The 26246-nt window shown below is 33.7% G+C and overlaps 1 protein-coding gene across 1 annotated transcript in view; it reads left to right on the forward strand.

The window, feature by feature from the left end:
• Positions 1 to 3473: 3473 nt before the first annotated feature.
• The window catches only part of LOC118184528 (LIM domain only protein 3-like), a 428883-nt gene continuing 406110 nt past the window's right edge, over positions 3474 to 26246 (forward strand). Inside the window, exon 1 of the mRNA XM_085822807.1 lies at positions 3474 to 3628. The gene's annotated coding sequence lies outside the window, so the exon portion shown is untranslated. The remainder of the gene's footprint in view (positions 3629 to 26246) is intronic.

A 26246-nucleotide genomic window follows, 5' to 3' on the forward strand; every position in this document is an offset into this window, starting at 1 on the left:
TTTTACAGCAAACGATTTTTTATTACCGCTTACCAAAATCGTCTAAAAAATGTGCGAACAGCCTCTGTATGCCTTTGTGGTGTAATGATAGCACACTCGGCGCATATTCGAGAGGTCCAGGTTCGAGACTCGATGAGGACATTGCTTATATTTCACGTCTCCAGCAATGAAAAACTCTAACCTATTAGACCAAAGAGCAGGTGATGGAGTGGAAGCACGATTCATCATTATGGAAGACGATTGCGGCGTACGACACAGAGATGAGAAACCGTATGTGCGTCCCCGCAAGTCACTGTTTCCAAGCTTTTACGATGTGCCAGACGGCATAGTTTGACATCGCAGACGCAATAATTCGTTCCAATTCACAATACGAGAGACATCACTTCATGAACAGTGCGAAGAGATTTTAGAATCCTGCACTGTGTCTGTCGTCAAAACCTCTGGATTTCAGGAGGGATGACGAACCAATAATATTGTTTTTCCTCTGATATCGTTCCAGATATAACGAATCAGAGAATATTAAATTCAAGTGAAAATTTAAGGAGGCGTATCGAATTCAGTCTGAAGATTTTTTTTCCATCGGAACAACGCATCAGAAAGCTCTCTAAATCTCGGCTAGAGATACCCCTATTAAATGGTTCCTCACATCAGGAGGACTATAATTGACTTCAATAACTGTTCTGTGCTATCCATGAATTATATATATATGTAAGATACAAAATATGAAAGCAAACTTCTAAATTTAATTCGCTATAACCTCTTATATTTTTTATTTCATTTGGGAACTTCATCTATCTGCCCTAAAAATAGCGCTTAAGACTAAACTGCATCATTCAAATTAATCATGCGATCTTACGTAACCCTTATAAGGTATTTCTCCCACTTCCCTAGCGTGTCTTCGTGGTGTAACGGTAGCACGCTGGGTCGGTATTCCAGAGGTCCGTGGTTCGATTCCCGGCGAAGGCGGTTGCTAATTTTTCATCTCGCTAGCTTCCAAAAAATCCTAATGTCTCTACAGTGGCGGCCGAACTAAAAGGGTTGTGGATGATGATTCTCCGCACCCAGGATTTGGCGACTAGGTCCCCTAAAACCCTAGTCGCCCTTTAAAAAGGGGAGTATATAAGGTATTTCTCCCACTTCCCTAGGGTGCCTTCGTGGTGTAACGGTAGCACGCTGGGCCGGTATTCCAGAGAACCATGGTTCGATTCCTGGCGAAGGCGGTTACTAATTTTTCACCTCGCTGGCTTCCAAAAAATCCTACACCCTTAATGCAGATGCCTCTTGACCAATCACCGAATTGTAAACCATAACTAAAAACTGACTCCCCCTTCTTTCTCTGAACTGATGCGTCACTTTCGCTTAAGCTTTTCTCCTGGCCGGAAGCTTTGCGGCTACTTTCTTTGTTCAAGGAATATGTGCTGATCTAACAAAAATGTAGAGAGCATAAGACGCTCGTCCGTATGTTGTGAACCAAATATTGCGAATCCCGACTCGCTTTCCTCAATGATAAAGTTATCTTGAATCGGGACATGTTTGCCTTGCCGAGTTTCTTCGCTACTCATCTATTACGCCACCGCCAAGCTCCAAATCATTCATTTTATATCATGACATGTATATATAGAGCTTCTCGTAATTGTAATAAATATGTTTTAAGTTCAATAATGCAGTCATTTGACATTTTTTTAACTGGGCTTTATGCTACGTGGCAGCTTTTTCATAAAAGTTACGACACGCGCGTGGTCGTGTTTTAAAATTCGAAAAATATTTTTCCTCAAATATTTTGTAATTTTGTGTTATTAATTGCCGTGTTTTATTTTAACTTGAATACATTTGGCTCCTTAAATTTTATATCCGTTGGCAACAAAACATGTGCAACCAGCTGATGTGCTCAGATTCTTCAAGAATTATCTGATGAAGAAAAGGAAGACAAGGAAACCTTTAGATGGGAGAACAACAGCGATTTCTATTCCTTATTTTCTTTTATTTCTATTTTTTAGAAATGCGTAAAAACATTAAAGTTATTTTAAAGTGCGTTTTTGTAACCAGTAAGAAGTAAATTTCCTTGCAGACATAAGTAATGCTAAATTTATTTTTTTCCTGCCAAGGTGTTTTCCTTTTTTACTGTCTATACTTGTCTTTGATGAATATTAAAATTAGCTTCGATTTTAAAATATAATTGTTAAATAAAAAATTTTAAATTTTCTATAATGAAATACATCATTGCATTTCCATCTCGCTAACATAAGAACTTAAAAAATAATTTACTTATATTTGAATGTGATATGATTTGTATTTTGCAATAGTGAGATTAATATTTTATTTCTTAACAAATTTATTATCAATATTCACTCATTTCTGACGTTTTTCCTGCCCAAAACGGATGTCGTAAAAAATACGACGCACGCGTGCTGGAAGGTTAAAGGGCGACTGGGGATTAAAAGACCCAATTGCTAAATCCTGAAGGTGAAGCATCATCATCCACTGCCTTTTTTTTTTTTTTTTTTTTTTTTTTTTTGACGTGAAAAATATGCAGTGCCCTCTCCAAGATTCAAACCTAGACCTCTCGAATCCCCGCCGAGTGTGTTAACCTTTACACCACGAAAGCATACTGGACGGAGAGAGAAAACTCACTTAGTTGACCTTTATTATACACCATTTACTTTTTTAAATTTTTAACTGATCAGCGAAAAATTTAAAACATTTCCAACACTGAATAAAGAAATAATAAAGTACGTTGTGTGTTGGATTATATATTTCCTAAATACTCCCCTTTCTCAGTCTTTCCTAATGGGGTTCTGGGAATTTTTGGTCTAACGCTGAATCGACAATGCAGCAACAGAAAATATTATACCTTTATTATGTGGTATCACGCACTGCATCTCTTCTACGTAAAGATTGGCAGAATACTAGAAGTCTTGTTACACAGGCAATGTGAAAAATCAGTCCAAATCACTTGTTCTCACAAATCAGACGGCTGTTGAAGGACCACACGGGCGGCGTTAGGTTGCCATATTACTAGAGCTCCTTCTCATTTGGTTCACCTTTACTATACACTGTTTATTTCTTCAATTTAAAAGGCAGTTTGGGGCTTCTGATAGCTAATCGCGGTTGCTTAGCCAATGAATATAAGGGTATGAAATATTTTCTATTAATAAGTTAATTAATAAGAATTAAATTCTTATTTTTTTTTTCATGAATTGATTCGCATGATATTTACAGCGAGTGTGCTTTACGCATGCGCATCAGAGGAGCCTCCTCAGAATTTCAAAAGATCAAATTTGCGAAACTGAAAAATTAAATCCTGGCAGAAAAAAAAGATGTGATGGAACTTGGAGAGGGGGAGGTTGGAGAGGATGAGAACTCTCTCTCCTCAAACTAACAACTCCACCATCCGCCCACCACACAGCGCATGCGCCCGCTGGAACATCGCCGTCAAAACGCCCCCTTCTCGCAGTTGTTTAATTCCGGCAGATTGTGCCAGTTGCCATGCGGCAGCCGAGTAGTAAAGTGGGCCTCCCGTTGCTATCCGTAGCATCCTTATCTTCACCGACGACCACACGAGGAGCCGACGCCGAGATCCGAGACAGCCGTCGGTAAACCTCGTGGCTTGCAAACGTGACAGCAAAAGGTAAATATTTATATTTGAGACGTCTTTGAGAAAGGTTTCGGGTTTTCTTTCTTCCTTTTAACGTCAGATAGATAAATTCCTTGCAACATTTTTCCGGGTTTAGGCAAATTCTATTTCTACGGTAGTTTCTGCAAGTTTAAGTTAATCATGTATACTTGAACTCTGATGACAACTGATTCTTAAACAACACGTTAATTCGAAACCCCGAACTCATGAGCTTTCTAAAACGTCCGCGTAAGTTTATTTACTTATTAGTCCAGAGGGGTAATTTGCCCAGAAGGACTATTAATTTCGTGCCGGCATTTTGCGTTGATTCACGACAAGCGATGTTTCACTTTTCAAATTGTTGCCACTAAATATTATCGCCCTGTATTATATTTAAACAAATCAAATAATGAAGAATCTGCATAGATGTGTGTATGTCGCTCGCGTTGTGATAAAACTACGGTACCTACAGCCATCAAATTTTGAATAACGTAATACTCCTGCGAATAGGGTCATTTGGAAGCCGGAATTTGTTTTTTTTATCGATTTCATATTTTGTAAACTTTTAACGAAATTTTGATTAACAAACTCAAGGATTTCAAAGCGAGCAATGGCAGCGATGTACAGAAAAAACATTTTATCTCCAGTGTGCGAGACTGTGTATCGGAAATTCTAAAGATATGCTCCTTTTAAAAATTATTTTGCAATATTGCTAATTGAATTTTACGGTTTTAGTGCGAAGAACATGATATTTAATAAATAAATGTTAAAAGATACCCCTTTGGACGTAATTTAAAATCTGAAACCTTTCGGATGTATTTTTTATTTTTAAGCATAATTTAACTATTGCTCACCTGATGTTGACCTCACACTAGCCGATGGCATAAACAGATAGCCCCGCACACATTTGGTATTTTATATTCTGGAAACTCACAATAACGTAAGCTAAGAGAAAAATATTACTGAAAAATATCACAAAAACGTGGAATTGTGTTTACAGAATGGTAATGAATTCGGCGATGCTTCCGCTTCTGTTGTCCCGTATGTTAACATCAGTATTATCTCGAAGATGAATCTGTATAGTTCTACATATATTTACAAAAGTACTGTTAACCCCCGAACAGCCGAGTTCCATGGGGATCTCTTACTCATCTCCTGTGTTAAATCCGTCTCTTTCTTGACTCTTCAGCTAATGCTTACTCTTATTTAATTAGTTTCTCTTAATTATAATGTGGAGGTAATTGCAGTTGCTTTGCAAAGGTACTCCGTAAGCAAAACGGCTTGGTATGAGCAGCGTGAACTGCGGGTTTTTAAATAAATATGGTAAAACATTTCTTAGAGATATATAACAATTTGGAAAAGTTGCAAATTAACCGCAGTGTTTCGTAATATAATCAAAATTTAAAATAAAAGATAAGGAAAATGTTTATAAATACTAGTCCATTTTATTCTTCATTGCCATTAACTATACTAGAACCAGAATCTATGACAAGATCTTTCCAGTTTTAATATCTAACGAAATATGGCAATATCTGCAGTGCCTTTTGATATACGACATAGTACTGATATATTGTAGATAATTACTGAGCAGGTTACAGAAAAATATTGATAGATCAGCTTGCAGACATTGTAAAGGATCCGTGAGCACGATACTGTCATCAATACCATCACCTAAAAGCCATCGTGGTCTTGGACATACTTAATAGTATGTTTCGAGGACACACAAGCGGCAAGGTTTCTGAACACTTGTATTTCAAATCCCGGGGAACGGGCTGGCTACATGGAAGTTTTCGTGGATTTCCCAATGTGTAACATGAATACGAGAGAATTCTCTTAAAATATTCTCCACAAAGGTAGCTCTCCGTTCAAGAAGAGAGTCGTCACATGATTTGTCATAATTTAGATCTGTTTATTCCCTATTTCGCTAGGATTTTCCATCTTTAAGTTTTTGGGATTAAAAATCATTATCAATGTCCTGTAACCATCTCACCCTAAGCATTCTTGCTTCTAAGCATTCTTGCTTCTAAACATTCCGATTCATGCTAGCGTACAATTAGTCCAAAAGAGCGTTAGCTCACAAGGGCTATTAATTTCGTTTTGGCATTTTGCGTTGGTTCACTATAAACGTCTGAATCACTTTTCAAACTGTTGCCACCGAATATCAAAACCCTGCATTATATTTAAAGAAATTAAATAATGAAAAATCCGTATGAATGTGGTACGCAGAGACATCAAACTTTGAATAACGTATTCCTCCATTCGGATATGGACGTCTGAAAGCCCGCATTTGTAATATGTTTTATTATCTATTTCATATTTTGTAAACCTTTAACGGATTTTTGATTGGCAAAATCAACGATTTCATAGCGTAACATTAACATTAACATCGGGTGCATTTTCAAACTCGGATATTTTATGCGGAAGGTTTCTTTTTGTGTGTGTGATATTGCTGTTGAATTGAATTTTAGGGTTTAAGGGCGAAGAACGTGATATTTAGTAAACACGGTTACACCCAAAACGTTAAGAAAAAGGCTTACCTTTGAGCGCAATAAGCATTCAGATTTTATTATTTTTTTTAAAGTATTTTAGCGGTTACTTACTTTCTTATGTCCATTCTTTAAATGTGTCGAGAAACTCGCATTTTACACCGTAAACTCCTGATGATCTTCGAATATGTGACTGTTGCAAGAATTGGGATAATTTATTTATTTTAAAAGCAATTGCTTCCAACTTTTTACAGCTGACTATATAATATAGCTGCTTTAGAAACTAGTAACCAGAAAGTTTGTGTTGCCAAAAATATTTTTGTAATTTAATCCGCGTTGTGACAAAAGTTTTCGTCATGTTTCCGCCTTGCGCGCATGATATTTTAAAAATGGCTAATAGTACATACTTAAAATTTACTGGAATTCTTTATATGGGCACTGTTTTCTAACTGAACCAAAAATTTAATGAATATTGTAGTATTAAAAAATTTATGCACGAAAACATTACAGATTTTTTTAATAAAATACATTTTATAAACTCAACCCCAAATAAAATAAAAATTTAACATGAAATTCTTAGAATTTTAGGTTTACAGTAGTTTTCAAATGTTATAAAAGCTATATATTAAATATGAAATTAAATTGTGCAACAGAATGTTTTAAACTGCGCGCAAGGTGGAAACTTGACGAAACATTTTGTCACAAAGCGGATTAAATTATAAAAATATTTATGGCAACACAAACTTTCTGATTACTATTTCAGAAAGCAGCTCTATTATGTAGTCAGCTGTAAAAATGTGTAAGTAATTGCTTTTAAAATCAATAAGTTATCCCAATTCTTGCAACAGTCACATATTCGAAGATCTTATGGGTTTTAAGGTGTATGAGTTCCCTTAAACGTGAAAGTTAGCAGTAAGAAGCAAGCTTTATTGCAACTGTGAAACGAAGCATTTTAACATAAAGTATCATATTGCAAACGTACCTGTCGTTCTTTGCTATTTTCTCAATAAGATTTTCTTTTTTTTTTTTTTTTTTTTTTTGATTGCTTTATTGCAAGTCTGTTAAATAGACAGACAGACAGATAGATAAATGGAAGTATAGAGGCTATATATTATGCACAAATACTAAACCGGTATCATCTATCTAAGACACTAATATATGAGTTATATTCTATTCGGTCCTGAATTATTGTGTTCTTACCATTTGTTATGTTTATATAATTTCGAATTTAAATCTGGGAATGAGATAATGCACTTTGGAAACTGGAATTTGTTAATAAGTGGCGCGAGTACTATTCATTTGATGTGCTTTTTTACCTTGTGAAAGGTTTTCGCATAGCAGCAATATTTGCTATTATGATTACGCATATTTGTCATTTTGCAATGCTGCTGTTATAACATAAGCATTGACTTAAAGAAGCTCTACGGAATGCATCATAATTTTGAAGAAGGGAAGTGATACAGTTCAGTTTAATTTCTACGGGTGATACAGTTTAGTATCGTAAGACGAGGAAACCGTAGTTGTTTTAATTATTTTACTCTTCATTTGCTTGGTGTTTACTAGATATCTTGCTAAAAGTTAATAATTCTGCGTTTTGGAGTTGCTGTGATGTCCAGCCAATAACGAACGCTTGAAAACTTTACCACCACATGCAGTTATCATTGAGAGACAGATTCCTTTTGTAAAAATTACTATTTAAGTTGCATGCAGTCAGAAAAGTTTTAGATCGACTGAGACTTTTAGACAGGACAGTTCAAGAGTCAGTTTTATGTAAAATCAAGATTCTGTGTTGTAGCGAAGATCACTATCAAGACTTTTCTGTTTAAAATGTCTTAACAGCGATCTTTGCTAAGTCTTGAGAGTCTTCATTGTATCTGAACATCTAAAGGAAACTGAACAGTTTACTTGGCTTAATTCCTGTGTGGAATCAATGATAAAATTTAACACTTTACTGTTACAGAGGCTATTCACACATTTTTTAGACGATGTATATTGTATTGACAAAACTAAATTACATAACATTCTTGTATTTTAAAAGTTCTGTTTGACATCCCTTATTCTGAACTGTCTCTCGACACCGCAATTTCCAGGATAATAATGCCTTTTGAAGTGGCAGAAGAGGTATTCTACCCCATTCCTCCCGAACAGCTTTCCAGAGTCCTGTTAGGATTTTAGGACAACTTTTGGATAATGCAGTTTTTAAAAGTCCGAAAGCACAAAAATCCATAGGTTACACATCGGGAGATTTAGTAGGGATGTCAGTGAAGGGCCTTTATACCAGTTTTTTGTTCCATTTCTTTTAGGAAATTTACAGTGAATTTTGATGTGTGACTGCTAGCTTCGTCCTGATGGAGTCTCACAGATGGATGGCACTGTGGGTAAAGCGATGGTATTTCATTCAGAACATTGGCGATAAAATATGTTCCTGATAGTTAATCTTGAGAGTTAATTTTGACATTGTTTTGCACTCTCTTTATTTTTAAATTGCCATTATAAGAAAAACCAGCGACAATCATGATTCCCTTTGAAAAACTTTCTTTCGATTCTTGAACCATGTACTTAAATTTTTTCTCCCATTTTGTGATAATAAATGGCTCTTTTTTTGTTACAATCATTTACATAAACCCATGCTTCATCTATTGCGACAATTGTTTTCCATTTTTCTTTGGATAAATGTTTCTCATATAGAATTCTGCAGCGTGTCCTGCGTTGAGCGATACGCTCTGGAAGAAGACGATACACATTGCGTTTTTTCGCTTTCTTAAGATTTAAATCAACGTTTATCATTTTGTTTACAGTGGACACCGAGCATTTTAACTATTTTGAAACTGTCCTTTGACTAGGGGGATTTTCTTTTAACATTAAACAACGTACCTTTGCAATACTCGAAGATGTCCGTTTTTCCCTTGGATACTTGTTTGGAATTTTTGTCCTTGAGGCTCCAATTTGAAGTTTTTTTCCTTTCTTGTTGATGATATTATCTTTCGACGCTATAGATATCTCAAAACCGTGACTCTCACATCGTTTTTGGATAACGGAGTATGCATATTTCTCTTCTGAACCATTCTGTTGGCTTCGAACCACTGCTTTGTTAAATTCGCCATTTTGAATAAAAACAAAACTTTCAAGCCACAGACGATAATTTTGACTTTTAAAAGCATAGTACAATTGCAATTACTTCTTTTGCAGCAAACGAGTTTTTCTTACCGCTTACCAAAATCGTCTAAAAAATTGTGCGAACAGCCTCTGTATTAGTGTATTACTTTACTCAATACAGATATGTTAAACGCTTTTGGTTTCTAAAAAACTAAGCAAAAAGAATTATGTCTTTGCATACTTTTCACAGTATTTAACGCTGAATTTCTTATAATCTTAGAGAACTTTAATTTCGTCTTGGCTCGTCAGGTATTAAACATTAGTTATTAAAATACTCTAGGTATCTTATTTGCCTGTTTAGTAATACGAAGTACCTTGAGTATCTTAGCTAGTAATGTTTAAATTTAAATTTATGTGCTTTCACGTACACCTTAGGATGGAAGTATCTGTCTTTTAACATAGGCTGTGGCGTTATACCTAATTAACTTGTTTTGTAAATTATGCATAAAACAATTTGGAAATGAAGGTTCGGTACTCTAAGTAAGATTTAACATTAATTAATTTACTTTTATAAATATATCCATGTAATAGCACCGTTAGCAAGGTTTTAATAGATGTTTATTAATTACTTAAAAACCTCCTTTGTAACAATTAAGAATCTGCTAATTTAATCTGCTTATATGAGTTCTAGCAGTTTATTTATACTAAGTAATTTTAGTATTTGTTTATTTTGTAACATTTGTTTTCGTGAAATCGATTACGTCGCCTCACCCCCCCCCCAAAAAAAAAACTCTAAAATAAAAGCTTTTTCTTAATGGTATTTTGTCTTATATGTTTTCAAAAATTTTCGGCAAGGTTCCTAATATTTAATGGTATTTATAATGTGTTTGTTAGTATCAGAACTCAAATTTTATTTATTATAGAATCGAAATGAAAAGACTTCACATTGCTCATAATTTGAAAATTTCACATTTATTGGACTTAACTTATGCTACTTCTTATGACGATGAGCTTCTCTTTTATACATATTAATGCATTCACTAAGTAAAATTAGGGAAAATATTATATACCTTTTCAGAAAAAGTAGAATTTATTATTAACGGGAAAGTATATCAATTTGTAATCGAACCAGAACTGTTAGAAGCATTTGTCTGTGAATTTTGTACCTACACTGTATCTTTATCTTAGTTACTTCGCGAAAGCCATCTTGAAAGAAGATCGGTTTTGCGCATTAGTAGTATAAAATATGTTATTAAAGCGATTACGATTCTTTATAAACAGAATCTTCGGAGAGTTTTAACTTAGAATTATGCAACCTGTAGAATTCATTGTGTTTGTTATGTCTTAGTAGTTTCTCAGTATAGAACTTGGAAACGGTTTATTTTCACTTTTAAAGCAAATTAAAATAACTGAACTGCCCTGAATATGAGATGATGTGTTTCTTTTTAAAATACTTTTTAGTCCAAAGGGGCTTTGTCCCTGAAGGACTATTGTTTTCGTTTTGCGATTTTTCGTCGGATTCATAAACGTCGGTTCACTTTTCAAACTGTTGCCACAAAATGTTAGAGTCCTGCATTATATTTGAAGAAATTAAATAATGAAAAATCTGCATAAATGTATGTATATTTCTCGTATTGTGATAAAACAACGGTACATAGAGTCATCGAATTTTGAATAACGTAATCCTCCAACGAATATGAGCATGTGGAAGACCAAATTTGAAATTTGAAATTTGTTTTATGATCGATTTCCTATTTTTTAAAACTTTGACGAATTTTTGATTAACAAACTCAAGGATTTCAAAGCGAGCAATGGCAACGTTGTGCAGAAAAAACATTTTTATCTCCGGCGCGTGAGTTTCTGTATCGGAAATTCTAAAGATATGCTCGTTTTAAAACTATTTTGCGATATTGCTGTTGCACTGGATCTTATGGTTTAAGTGCGAGGAACATGATATTTAATAAAGAAAGGTAACACACAAAATGTTAAAAAACGCCCCTTTGGACGTAATTTAAAATCTGAAACATTTCAGATTTTTTTTTTCTGAAAGTTTTATTTGCTTAAATGCTCTTCTAAAATCTTTATTCATCTTATATACGCAGCCTTATATTTAGAAAACAAATACTGGTATTTTAGGCCTTAATGTTTAATGAAGCTCATTTGCTCAGATTTACTTCAACTTATGGTATTTATGTTATTAGATTGCATTTATGCCATTTTTAAAATATCATATTCATACATGAAATTGTTTTCGATTAAAAGCCTTTCTGTCATTTAGAAAAACTTTCAAAATTCAATATTGAATTTATACGAGAGGCTATTATATATTTCTTTGACTTTTTAAGATTTAAGTCAGCATTAATAATTTTATTTACAATTGACACTGGGATTTAAATAAGTTTCCCCCCTGTCCTTTGACTTGGTGGGTTTTATTCTAATATTTAAGATCTTACCTTTGCAACATTCCAAACATTCCGTTCTTTTTTTCCTTGGATACGTATTTGGAACAATTTTTCTCTTTTTAACCCAGCTTTGATGTTGTTTTCCTTTCTTATTGACAATATGATCTATCGTTGCTTTATATACCAAAAAATCATAGGTTTCGCAGCATTTTTTTAAATAACTAAATACGAATAATTTTCTTCGAAAAAAGCACAAACATAGCCTTTCGCCCACTGCTTCTTTAAAAGCCCCATTTTGCATGAAAACACAATTGGGAAGTATGAGACGGTAAATTTAAAATTTCAAAAATATAGTTGCAGTTAAAAAAAAAGAATTCCAAGCAGAAGATGTTTTATACAGCAAAGCAAAATTGTCTAAAATAATGTGTGAACAGCTTATGTATAACGAACAATGCTGCAGTCATTTGATTATTCGGTCTGTTCATAAACCATTTTAATATCTTTTAACAGTTCTTCAGTGTATTACATAGATTTAGTTGATATTACATTTCCACATCTTCAGTTCTTTTGATAATACAGTTGAAAGAGTATGTATGTTTTTTCTTCTTTTATGTTAAACAGTGCGCAGTTTTCGGTACAAATCTCAAAGAAACCCAATTTGGAAACTGTTTTTAATGGTTTATTATTTTATAATAATTTTAAGTATAATTATACTCTTTTAATTATAATGATATTATAAGGTATTTCTCCCGCCTTCTTAACGAGCCTTCGTGGTGCAGTGGTCTGCACGCTCAGTGCGTAATTGAGAGGTCCGCGGTTCGATTCCCGGCGAAGATATTGCTAATTTTTCATCTTTTCTGCTTCCAAAAAAATACCTAATGTCTCTACAGTGGCGCCCGAACTAAAAGGGTGTTGGATGATGATTTTCCTCACCCAGGATTTGGCGATTGGGTTCCCCTGAAAACCCCAGTCGCCCTTTAAAAGGGGGAGTATGTAAGGTATTTCTTCCGCCTTCTTAGCGAGCCTTCGTGGTGTAGTGGTCTGCACACTCAGCGCGTAATTGAGAGGAACGCGGTTCGATTCCCGAGGAAGGCGTTGCTAATTTTCCATCTTTCCTGCTTCCAGAAAAATGCCTAATGTCTTTACAATATTATCACACTGTCTTGGAACTTGTAATATAGTTTAGCGTGGTGATAGAACATTAATTCATATATTTTACGATTTCAATTCAAGCTTAAACAAGTTTTTTAAACTTTACTACTAAGAGAATTTTGTAAAATTTCTTCATTATTAACTCATGGCGGCAAAGAATACTAAATTCTGAATAAAATTTAACGTTCCGTATTTAGTATTCACTTCATGAAATAACTTTCCTCTATTTACTATTGCTTTAATTAAAAAAAATCTCTAAAAAAGATAAAACAAAATTCAGTGGTACTGAGATTAATTAAATACGTATTTCATTTACCTTATTTTTGCATTTGCTTCTTCTTCATAAATATAGATGCATTTTTAGTGACTGTATTCCTGAATTTTTTTGCTTTAAATGCGAACGTGAAGTTTAACTCTAAATTAAAAATTTTAGTAACATATAAAGCTATATTTCTTCTTTTTATTATTATTATTCTTTTTATTATAGGATTTCAGATATTTAAGATTTGAAAATTTCGAAAACATTTTAAGATTCGAATATGAGAAAATTTAGAATTTGCCTCATTACTAATAATTTACGTTGAATTTTTGTATTCGTAACTTACACATATTAGTAATCACTAAAAATGGTATAAAAATATAGCAGATCTTATAAAATGAAAATTATTTATAGGTAGTTAGGAAAACGATCTTTCAAGTAAACGCTTTCAGAATCTGCTTCATGTTAAGAATGGAACTGTGCGCCGTTGTACTGTAGTCCATAAGGTACTCGAAGTCTATTGTCAAACGACAAACGCAGTTTTGTACTCCTTGCCGTGATGAAGTTGTGAACTTGTTCTGATGGAATTTTCAGGCAAGTGATACGAGATAAAATAACAATACCAGCAGAATCAAGCATATCTGTGGAAAGAACGACTTTATTCAGACCTTTCTAACTTTTAGTACGAACTTCGCTTATACCACTTGGAAAGACAGATAACTCGTGTTTTAGCTTCTAATGCTGACAAATTAGCCGCTAAAAATGACCGATAACCGCGATAAAAAGCAAAATGTCTTGTATAAATTTGAACAAGGCTGCAGACTCATATACAGTTCATAGCACACGTAGCATAATTAGTGATGAGTCGGTACTACCGAACCGGGTATTTTGTAACGGGTACTTAGTAGTAACGGGTATTGAAATTCGGTACATCCAAGTACCCGTTACTTCAGTACCGAAATCGGTTATTTTCGGTATTCGTTACTTCTGTACCGAAACGGATACTTTTCGGTATTCGTTACTTTTGTACCGAAACGGATACTTTTCGGTATTCGTTACTTCTGTACCGAAACGGGTACTTTTCGGTGTTCGTTACTTTGTAACGAAAATATGTGTCTCTTCTCGGTATTTCGGTATTCGTTACTGTAGGATCGATGAGGATTCAGCTCACTTCGGTTTTGGTACGCGGACAGTAGTATCTGGTTGTATTTGCGAAATGGTGATATGCGCTCCTTGTGTCCATGAATGGTCTGCTCCTCAGACACTTTCGTAGTTGACATGTTTTCTGATATTCAAAATCTTACTCCGTACAGATAAAATCAAACACGTGGTGACGTGGCAGAGTTCTTTCAGTGCGCAAAATCGTTAGCTGCGTATTTCGGTACTCCAAATCGTTACTAGGGCACTTCGGTACTCCAAATCGTTACTAGGGTACTTTGGTATTCCAAATCGTTACTAGGGTACTTCGGTACTCCAAATCGTTACTAGGGTATTCCGGTACAGCAAACCGTTACTCCGGTATTTCGTTACTTCGGTACTTCAAATCGTTACTTGGGTGCTCGGTACTTGAAATCGGTTTTCGCTACTTTTCAAAGTAACGGTTACTTGAGTAACGGGTATTTTGTCTGTACCCGTTACTCTCGTACCGGGTACAAGAATGTACCGAAGTTGCCCATCACTAAGCATAATAGCAAAACAGAGATTATAGAATTTTTCAGAATTAAATTACGAAGCTCAACGCATAATTTTGCATATACACAGTTAGGCGACAGAATACATCAATACATCATTATCATCATCATATCACCTTCCATAGAAAATTAGCGGCTTTTTCGGAACAATCTTCACAGTATGTTCATCTTTGACTAAGATTTTACAGTTTTGAAAATTCATAGCTTTAAAATCGCATTTAATTTTCTAATTATCTCATCTTGTACCTCCCACCCGTTATGTTTCTGCTACTTATGAGTACATTTTTAAGGGTTCCTGATTTTTCAGTACCCATTCATGTTATTTGTCACTCACAAACCACTCGGTTGGTTTGGTTTATATGGATTTGAATTATATAATCATGGCAAAGCACGCGAGGGCGGCTATCTGCCCAAGGGAGGGATGCCTTTGTGGAGGACTTAAGCGAAACTGGCTCGTATACACGTTACACATGGGGAAAACCACGAAAACGCCCATGCAGCCAGCCCGTTCGCGGGATTCGAAACTCGGACCAAACTACCAGTGTTCAGCTTTTTTACCGCTCGGCCGCTGATGGTGTATATGATTTCAGCAAAGCTTCAAGGGCTATCTACCTAAGAGGAGGCATGACTTCATGGACGACTTTCTAAGGAAACTGGCTCGTATGCTCGTTACACATCGGGAAAACCACGAACACGCCTATGCAGCCAGCCCGTTCACGGAATTCGAAACTCAGACCGAACTGGTCAAGAACAATCAGGAGAAGAATAACAGATGTTGGACCGAGAGGTAGAATTCCACGAAAAAAGTCTTATCTTTATTTTCAGCAACGAAAAAAAAGACTACAGTGGGCAAAGGAACACATTAATTGGACAGATGATCAGTGGTCACAAGTTATATGGAGTGATGAAACTAAGATATCGTTACTCGGTAGTGATGGGCGAAAATATGTAAGACGTAGAATAGGAGAAGAGCTACATCCTGACTGCATTCAAGAAACTGTGAAGAACCCAGTTAGTGTTATGATTTGGTCATGCATGTCAGCAGATGGTATGGGTCGCCTTCATGTCATCGATGGGACACTGAATGCCAGAAAATACATTGACTAGAACCAAAACTTCTACCTTCTATCAGAGATCTCTTTCCCAACAATGCTTCGTTTATTTTTCAGCAGGATTCTGCTCCTTGCCACACGGCCAAAATATCGAAAGAGTGGTTTCGTACAAAGAGCATTAAATTGTTGTCACGGCCAGGAAACAGTCCTGACCTCAATCCTATTAAAAATTTGTGACACCGTTTGAAAACTCTTGTCCGAATGATGCTCCCATCAAATAAAAGGGAACTAATTGAGGCTATAATTGTTTCCTGGCATCATGTAATAACGAAAGAAGAGCTTAAAACTCTTGTCAGCTCAATGAAACGTCGATGTGAAGCTGTAATCAAAAATAAAGGGTACCCTGCTAAGTACTGATAACTCACTGCAATCATCACTATCTAATGTATATCGATAACTATTATCGTTTAACTCTTTTTGTATTGCAAATAATTGAATTTTTTGTTTTGTATTGAATTCAGTAATAAACTCTCTTTAAAATGATATATACAAGTTTGCATTTTGCGAAATGTAACGTTTTCTATAAGCATACAAAGTTCAAAAACATACAAATTTCCAAAAGTGTCCACAATTTTGGCCACCACTGTATACTTTGACAGTAAATCCTGTCGGGCTTACAATTCAGTCTTCTTCAGGTATCATTGAATTTATTACATCAAATGTTTTCTTGAAACGTTTCTTTCGAATTATACTAACATGTTTTTATTGTAGATGTTACTGAATCATATGTTATGATGGTTGCTATTATGATTTTACTATAAAAACAATATTTTGGTTTTTCTGGTGCATAAACCTGATTTTACTCTATGAAATGGATATAAACTTTTTCAAATTTCTCTTCCTTTATGAGAAACCTTTCCAGAGAATTTTCGGTTCTACAATGTATTTAATGCCCTAAGAGCATTGTAAAAATATAAGATTCTAATATTTTTTTCAGAACTCACACCTCATCGCAACGAGTCAGCTATCTTCTCTTACTAACCATTAGCGACCTGGAATGTGTTAAAAGCCTTATAAACCATTAATAACCGAGAAAATAATCTATATGTTTGGGTAAAAGTAAAAAAAACTCATTGCATTTTGAAAGACAGATTAGAGGTAACAGAAAATCATTTTTATTTCATTATTTTTAACAAAAGCGAAGTTAAATATTTTTTCACCTGTTCATTTTTTGAACTAGCTGCATCATTTTTTCAATCGCTGTCTTTGTTGTCTGCTTTTCTAATTTGTTTTAAGAAAATGAATTTTCAAAAACTTATATGGAATATTTTGCTCTTGCAACGTGCTCTACATGTTTGATTTTCATAGTTTTTATATTTTTTCGCTTTTTTTATCCCTAGCGTTTTAGCGCTAAATTCTGAAAAAAAAAAAAAAAAAAAAAAAAAAAAAAATGAAATGTTTCAGATTTTAAATTACGTCCAAAGGGGCGTTTTTTAACATTTTGTGTCTTACCTTTCTTTATTAAATATCATGTTCCTCGCACTTAAACCATAAGATCCAGTGCAACAGCAATATCGCAAAATAGTTTTAAAACGAGCATATCTTTAGAATTTCCGATACAGAGACTCACGCGCTGGAGATAAAAATGTTTTTTCTGCACAACGTTGCCATTGCTCGCTTTGAAATCCTTGAGTTTGTTAATCAAAAATTCGTCAAAGTTTTAAAAAATAGGAAATCGATCATAAAAACAAATTTCAAATTTCAAATTTGGTCTTCCACATGCTCATATTCGTTGGAGGATTACGTTATTCAAAATTCGATGACTCTATGTACCGTTGTTTTATCACAATACGAGAAATATACATACATTTATGCAGATTTTTCATTATTTAATTTCTTCAAATATAATGCAGGACTCTAACATTTTGTGGCAACAGTTTGAAAAGTGAACCGACATTTATGAGTCCGACGCAAAATGCCAAAACGAAACTAATAGTCCTTCGGGATTCAAATCCCTTTGGACTAAAAAAAAGTTCGCTTTATTTTCCCCTTTTTCAAATGAGTTCAGAGAACGAGTTTCCCTAAATATCTCCTCTATAGTGATTATTTCTGTCTTACTAACAGACACAGACTGTCGAAAACTACCTGCGAATTGTCATGCCGAACCTTTGCCTTCTAATTGTTGAACTTTATGCCAGCCTAATACAAGAACACGACGCATCACAGCAAAACAAACACGAACTAAGATTTAGCTACACTTCAATCTTCTCTGATTATTTATGGATGACTTGAGGCCTAAGGATTAGCAAAAGAAACCATAAGAATGGGCGCAACTGACATTACAGAAAAATATAAATGAGGATTCTTAATGGAATGCAAGTTTCTGTTAAACAAATAACATTGTGATAGTTTCCTGTATTTTTCATAACTACGTTTCATTTATTATATTCTTAATATAACCATGTCCTTTGGAAATTAAATTATTCGCATAATTTTTCCCTCCCGGCTTTTGGACGGTAAGATTAAGTGGGGGGGGGGGGGGAATCTGAAATCTTTCAGATTTTACATTACGATATATATTATTTAAGTCTTTTTCATTTATACACGCATACAGGTTTCGAAAGCAATAAAATATTTAAAAGCAATATATCTGTATAGAATTTTCGATAGATAGTCTTGAATCAGGGAGATAATTTTTTTTGTTTTTGTTTTTTTGTTTTCCCGTATAGTGTTGCCATTGCTCGTTTTGAAACCGTTCAGTTTGTTAATCAAAAATTCGTTAAAGTTTTACAAAATATGAAAAAAACAATAAAACAAATTCCCAAATCCAAATTCGGACTTCCAAGTACCCATATATGTATGGAGGACTACGTTATTCAGAATTTAATCTCTCTAGGTAACTCTGTTTTTTCACAAAGGGAGAAACATACATACATTTATACAGATTCTTCGTTATTTTATTTCTTTAAAATATAATGCAGGGTGATAATATTGGGTGGAAACAATGCCGTTTCGAGACTAATAGACCTTTTGGCCTAACGCTCTTTTGGGCAGAAAAAGGGGAAGAAGAAATATGGGGTATAAACTCAAAGCAATACCATAAACTGAATCTTCGAAGGAACAAAACCTATATATTATGATATGATCGAGTTATTTTGCCATCGTATTAAAATTCCTTAATTAATCATATTTCCTGAAACTAACTTATTTAATTAAGGTATACATGGTTTCTAAACTTTTTAATATCTTCTTTACTAATATACATTTTTAAAATAATCAAATCTTATTTTCGAAGTCTTGTGTCTTTTAATTTTAAACCCATGAACTCATTTTACATGTGATATTAAGGTATGATAGCGCAAGCTAGTTATAACTGATTTCGAAGTCGATCTTAAGTATGTACTTAATTAACTAGGCTTTTAAATTTATCTTTAATAAAGTGGCATATACACAATCTATTATATGAATCAATTTAAATTAATTATTATGAGTTTCAGGTTGTTTAATTAATATTTTATGTTTACGAAAAAAATTTGGCTTCGATATCATATTTTCGGTAGTGTTACAGTATATAATTTAAAGAAAATATAAGGAAAGTTTCGTTGTTAGCATTATGCTAACAATATTTAATAGCACAGCTTTTTAATTAGTCTAATTTTTCTAGTAACGCTGCGGCTTTATTTGCAAGAAACGTACGTTTTGCTGCGATACGATACATTTTACAGCATTATTGTATGTATTGGTACGGATTATAAACCTAGTAACTAAACTAGCAGCAAAAATAAATGATTAATGAAATTAAAATTTTGAAAACTACATTAGTATGCATCTAGAGCACATTTCAGAATTTCAATATTAATTTCATTTGTCTTACCATAATATCTTAAGAAATGATGTCAAGACATGGCTTTGTAATTGTAACGAACGAAAATCCAAAGACCAAAATCAGAACTACGCCAAGACTACCCGTAAACGCTTGTTCTGCACAGACTCTTAATATACGTATATAAACCTTAATAATAATTAGACACAGTGAGTCTACTATTAGAGTATCTGTTTATACTTCCAATACTTATATAAAAAGAAATAAAATTTATCCACTTGGATTCTGCATATCTTCTTGGAAGATTACCAATTTTATTAACGTTTGACATCAGCAGCTTCACAGTTTCTTTGAATTAAAGCAAGAATTCTCTACTAGGATATTATTCAATAAACAGTAAAACAATATAATACATAATTCAATTAATACCAACATTTTTTTAGAACGCTTATATCACCAAGCAAACACGGTTCAGAACGTGCATGGCAACGCCGAGAATTGATGCCATCCACAAAAAAGGATACGTAAAACAAAGTCTCGTGCTCATTCAACAGAGTTATTCATAAAACAAAGTCTCGTGGATATCTTCCGAAGTTTATTGACGGCATTACGTAGCATTCTGCCACCTTGATTTGCCATCTTCGAAGTAAATCAACAAAGTTCGAAAGTTCAACAGCCCAGTCTTTTCGGTATCTTGATTACTCTATCCCTTCTTGACGTTCGAAAAGCCTCTGAAACATTCTTCTGAAGTGGACTGTCATTCTGTGATGTTGCTGGTGGGTCATTAATAGGATGTTGATCTGGTATAATAGGATCCTCAGAAGAATTCACTTCTAGAGGGTAAATCTTTTGAACTGGACGAAGGGGATGACCAAGTGGCGTTTTGACTTTGACGACTCTCACATGTGGATACAGTTCTTCAATCACTGCAAGTGGCCAATTAAGTCTCTTCTGGTTTTTAGAACCAACAAGTACCACTTCTCCAACTTTGAAAATTTTGTCAGATGTGCCAGCTTTTTGCACCAACTGACCTAAGTATTCTTTCCCGAATCGTCGTCTGAATTGTTAACGCAATTCTTGGCAATAACGTTCTCTCTTTACCAGTTTATTCCCATCCAAGTGATCAAAACAGCCTTTCCAATCTCTTCTACATCCTGTAGAAAGTTGGATGGTGTTAGAGTCCGCCTCAACTCACCTGCATCGTTGGAGACGTATGTTAACGGGCGGTTGTTAACGGTGGCTTCTGCATCAACTGTGAGCAGTTAATAATATTCAAAAAATATAAAATATATTCAAAGATTTACTTCTTTGTATTGTGCTGAGAAGCCTCTTTTCCGCGATATCGCGGTTGGACGGTAAATATATGTTATGTTCTAACCAGGGTAGATCAACATAGTATATCCCCTCTTCATTTTTACCTAAGGAGGTTATCACACATGGCTACAGACCCTGCTAGGCGGGACTTTTCTGAGAAACGAGATTCTGGTAGCACTGGTTTAAACGGACGGATTCCTAGAAAAAAAGAGCCTCACCTGAAGCGACGTCTCGCCTAGCTACGGAAACAATGTTGCGGCTACGCGAGATTTTTTCAAACCTCACCGAAAATGTGTCGACTGGACCTCAGTCCCGGGCAGAGACAACCAATCAGACAAAAGTTCTGCTTCTGAAGCCTCACGTGATCCCAATCTGAGTGATAATCGATTAGTGTTTGGCGTTCAAGTCTTTGTAGTAAGTGAAAATGGTAACCTAGCTACGTCGGTTTCCTGGAATTGTGCGGGTTCTGAGAATTGTCCCTTTCGACATCAAGTCCCGCGTAGCCGAAACATAATGTGATTGGGACTTAAGGAGCCTAAAAACTATTCCCAAGCAATATTTTCTTCCGCGCTCTTTGCAGAACTACTACCGGAATCTGAAATTCCTATTGTCTCTAAGTTCCAAAGATCGAATACGTTCAAGTCCCGGAATGTCAGACTTACATTCAGAGTAGATATACCTCTACTTTGAGGTTCGGAATGCTCCTTAAGTCTACCACAAACAGTCCATCTTAATGTAGAGTCAACAGCAGTCAAACCTCCATCGAGCTGTTTGACTTTCCCTGTAAGAATTGTACCGTAAATGTCGCTGCCGATTAGCATCTCTATCTTCGGGCAACCTGTTTCTATAGCCATATCTTTTTACATTTAAGTTCTTTTAAAATAGGGCGTTTAGGTACGCGTGCTATATTTGTACATATATCTTCCGGATCCAAAAACACTAATTCCATTTCTTTTCTCATGTAAGGATTGAGAGAGCGTAGCTTGATCCGATATTTTTTATGTACGTTCGGTTCAATTTTAACCCCTCCAAAAAGCGTGTGAGCCACAGTTTCCTCTGCAATTGAAAATAGTCCTAATTCCTGTAACATAGACTTCAAAATGTACGATTTTTGTGATCCGCAATCAAGAAGCGCTCGTACTTCTCTCGTGACTGATTTTCCTAACACATTAACTTTAATTGCCATGAGAGCTGTCTCCGAGCAACACATCTGTGCCTGAACGGTGTCTGGCTCTGTAATATGTAAGGTAAAAAATATGTAAATTAGCTTTATAATTTAACTTAGTAACGGCCTCTTAATTAAAAATAGTAATAATTAAAAACAGTAATAACTTTTAATTTAATTTCATATATTAAAATTTATAAAATTTGTAGATAATTTTTACGCATGTTTGTAAACCGATTCAAATTATTTTATACTAACGTTAACTAATGTATCATTCATTAATTTAAAAAGTTCGTTATGCACATAAAGCTAATTTGCTTGATAAATGTAAGCGAAATTAACAAGATTAAAAAGCTGTCTCCAATAATTTATATTTTATTAAACATCTGAATCTAAAGTAAAAACTATAATTTCCTATGTTTTTCCTTGTCATTAATATTTCTAAGTGGCTGATATATTAATTGGATAATTTTTATATGATTTTCTTTTTCTTATTGTATAATAACGAAAAATCATCTAATGCATACATATTCTCCTTAATTTTATTTAAATTTATAACAAGAGATTAAAATGTTTATTTTAATTAAATATATTACTAGCAGGTAAAATTAGAGTTAAATGCAGCCTAGGAAAGATAACAATTCACATTCCAAATAATCGTCTACAGTATTTTAACTTATTTCAGAGCTTATGCAATGCAAAAAGATTTGTTTGTAGCGTTATTCATATAATCTTGGTGGTGCATTAGTATAATAGCTCTCATCACTTTAAATTAATTACAAGATTATATTTAATTAAAATTAATGACAGAAACATGAAAATGTATAGTTTATTTATTTCACCTGCTTTTCTCCGAAAGCGGCTAAACTTTACATTGAGAAGACTAGAAAATCCTGCTACAAGGTTTACAAATTTGTCAAACTAAAATTTAGATAAATATGATTATTTTTCGGATAAAATTTACATCTGAGCTGCAAAACGTTTGTATAAAATTTACATTGCTTTTTAAGAAGAGTCTTATTAAATTTGTTAGATTGTAAAAAGCGTGATAATATACTATTAGACTGACAAAAGTACGAGTTTCATCTTTGTTTATCTTTTTAATGAAGGTTAATAATTATTGATAAGTTTTAAAATAAGCTATAGTCAGGAGATGTTATAGGTCTATATTCGCAATATTTTCAGAAATTTGGCAGTCTCCATATTAGCGTATATCACCGAATCACTCTAGACTACATTTTTTTAATTACCATACATCTTGTTAGATACTCGAATCAGCTGTTATGGTTATATTATAAGGTATTTCTCCCACTTCCCTAGCGTGCCTTCGTGGTGTAACGGTAGCACGCTGGGCCGGTATCCAGAGGTCCGTGGTTCGATTCCCGGCGAAGACGGTTGCATATTTTTCATCTTTTCTGCTTCCAATTAACCTAATGACTCTACAATATTATGACCAAATAAGCGGGCTGTGGCCAAAGCAATATTTATAAATTCTGTGCACTGAAAAAATAAAAACAAAATGAACTATTAATTTAATGTATTGTATACAAAGTTGCCAGCAGCAACCAAAGCAAAATTTATGAAAAATCTATGTACAGATCTATGTAAAATGCATAAAAACATTTCAGAAATCAGATCATTCTTTCCAAGCAACAACCAATTCGTAAATAATTTTTTTGTTGCCAAACCCGGAAACAAAAACTTCGAACACTTCAGCGTTCATATGTATACGTATGACATCAACTTTTTATATATCAACATAATATATCAACTTTTCTCAGCATCAATAAAAGAATTAACGTGGTAATATCATACCGGGTGAGTTAACTTTTTCTGAAACAAAAAAGATGTCAGTTTTAGGGGACGCAATCGCCAAATCCTGAGTGAGGAGAATCACCATCCAACACCATTTTAGTTCGGGCGCCACTGTAGAGACAATAGTTATTTTGGGAGCAGGAAAGATGAAAAATATGCAAAGCCTTCGCCGAAATACTGTATGACTAGAGGATATACTATTATCGATGCTATATTTTCAAATCGAAGCATGAGAACGGATATGTACATGAGCACTTTTAGTTATCATTGTTCGTTGTATGAGAGGATAGAGTAATATAAAAATAAGTAGTGTGTATAAATAACACTGAGCCATAATGTTTACAACCAAATTAGATTTTATTTACAAACGATCAACCGGAAATGCGATTTACTTAAAGTTTGTAAAGGATTTTCACCCTCCTGAGTGTATGCCTTCCTGGTGTAATGGTAGCACACATGGCGCATATTCGACAGGTCCGAGATTCGAGTCCCGGCCAGGGTATTTTATTTATTTTATTTATTTATTTGCATACGCGCTCAGAAAATATATTGAAATGCGAGGTGGTAAAAAGTTAGTACACTTACATGGTCGGTACAAAAACTAAATATAGTCTTACCATTTTATATAAATAAAATCAAGTATTTAATAATTAAAGAATTAACAATTATTCCAAATTCTACATCCTTTTTCCTTATTGAATTCCTACCATTACCTTACACTCACCTGTATCTTGTTCAAATTTTCAAACTTTAATAATATACTTTTTATTCATCAAGTTCAAATACACTTTTTTAAACTTGTAGTGGATGACACTTGATGATAATATAGTTTTTTTCACATATTAAAATTTTTTTATATTTTAAAATTTTCTTTGTTGACCTAAGCAGGAATTGACTTTAAAAAATTTTATTTAATTAATTGTTAATTAATTAATTTTCAATCATTAATAAGATACTTTTTATTCATCCACTCAAGTTCAAATACATTTCTTTAAACTTTTAGTGGATGACACTTGATGTTAATACAATTTTTTCACATATTAAAATATTTTTAAATTTTTAATATGTGAAAAAATATAATAAAATATAATAAAAAAATAATAATTTTTAAAAAAATTTTCATTTTAAAGATTTTTTTTGTATTTTAAAATTTTGCTTGTATTTTTAAAAACTTTTTTGACCTAATTAGGAACTGTATTTTTTTTTATATTACTTGTTTTCAGTATATCATTTGCTTTTTAACAAAGAGAGACTTTGAGAATCTTCTAGTTTGTTTATATCAAAATTAAAATTCGATATGAATTTCTATATCAAACTGAATTTTCTACACTAATTTGCAAATTTAATTTTTCTTAAGATATATTTAAAAATATTTCAAAATAGCTTCTAAGAGATGTTAGATTATTTAGTAACATATAAGGGAAATTAGTATATTAAATATTATGTAATGTATTATGCATTTTCGTGGTTTTCCCATATGGAACTTGTTTAGGAGCCTGTTTTTCATAGAAATTCTTCCACAAAGGCATCCTTCCCTTTACGAAGACAGCCCTAGCGTGCTTTCCCATGATGAAATAAAGTAAAACCAAACCTCGGCGATTTTAGTTTCTATTTGAAGGCGTTATTTGGGTTCAAAACAGTCATTCTGTAATATTTTGACAGCCATTTTAGTGAACTAGAGTAAAATGCATGGACATATTTCAAAAGAGATATTTTCCCTCGTTTGAAGATTGGCTTCTTTCAAAAAGCTTTTTATATCCTTCCCCAGTAGTGGGTCTCAAACATTTTCGGATCAGGAAAACCCTAAAATTGATTTTTTTATTATTATTTCTAGATCTCCTTACGAAACAATGTTAAAAAGTACTAAAAATATATAAATTTTGAGCACACTTTCTGAGAAAAAGTAAAATTATTAAATGCATTATTTTAATTGAAATTTATTTCGTAGAAACGTAAATATTCACATTATTTTAAAAAACCCTAACAGCAGAAACAAAAATATTAATGAACTAATTATTTGACATTTGTTTTTACTATTCTTGTATTCTTTCGAAATTCGACTTTTGACTCTCAGTACCTATAAAGGAGTTGCATAGAACACCAGTGTTCCGCGGAACCCAATTGCGGTTTAGATCACGTGACCTACGCCGAAAAGATATTTCCTAGAGAGACAAACTGCACTTAAATAATTAATTATATTATTTAACTCTGTTTTTACAAATTTTTTAGGAAAAAATTATTACTTTACTTTTTTATATCGTATAAAGAATTTTAAGTTCACAATTTTTAACCACGTAACAGTTAATATAAACATATCTGAGCAGCAATCAGAGTTCTGACTGCCAGCGCGTAGAAGCAAAAGAGAAAACAAATAAATA

The sequence above is a fragment of the Stegodyphus dumicola genome, chromosome 8, assembly GCF_044657685.1.
Source record: "Stegodyphus dumicola isolate Sdum_Otavi_A_Nest chromosome 8, ASM4465768v1".
In the NCBI taxonomy this organism is placed as follows: Eukaryota; Metazoa; Arthropoda; class Arachnida; order Araneae; family Eresidae; genus Stegodyphus; species Stegodyphus dumicola.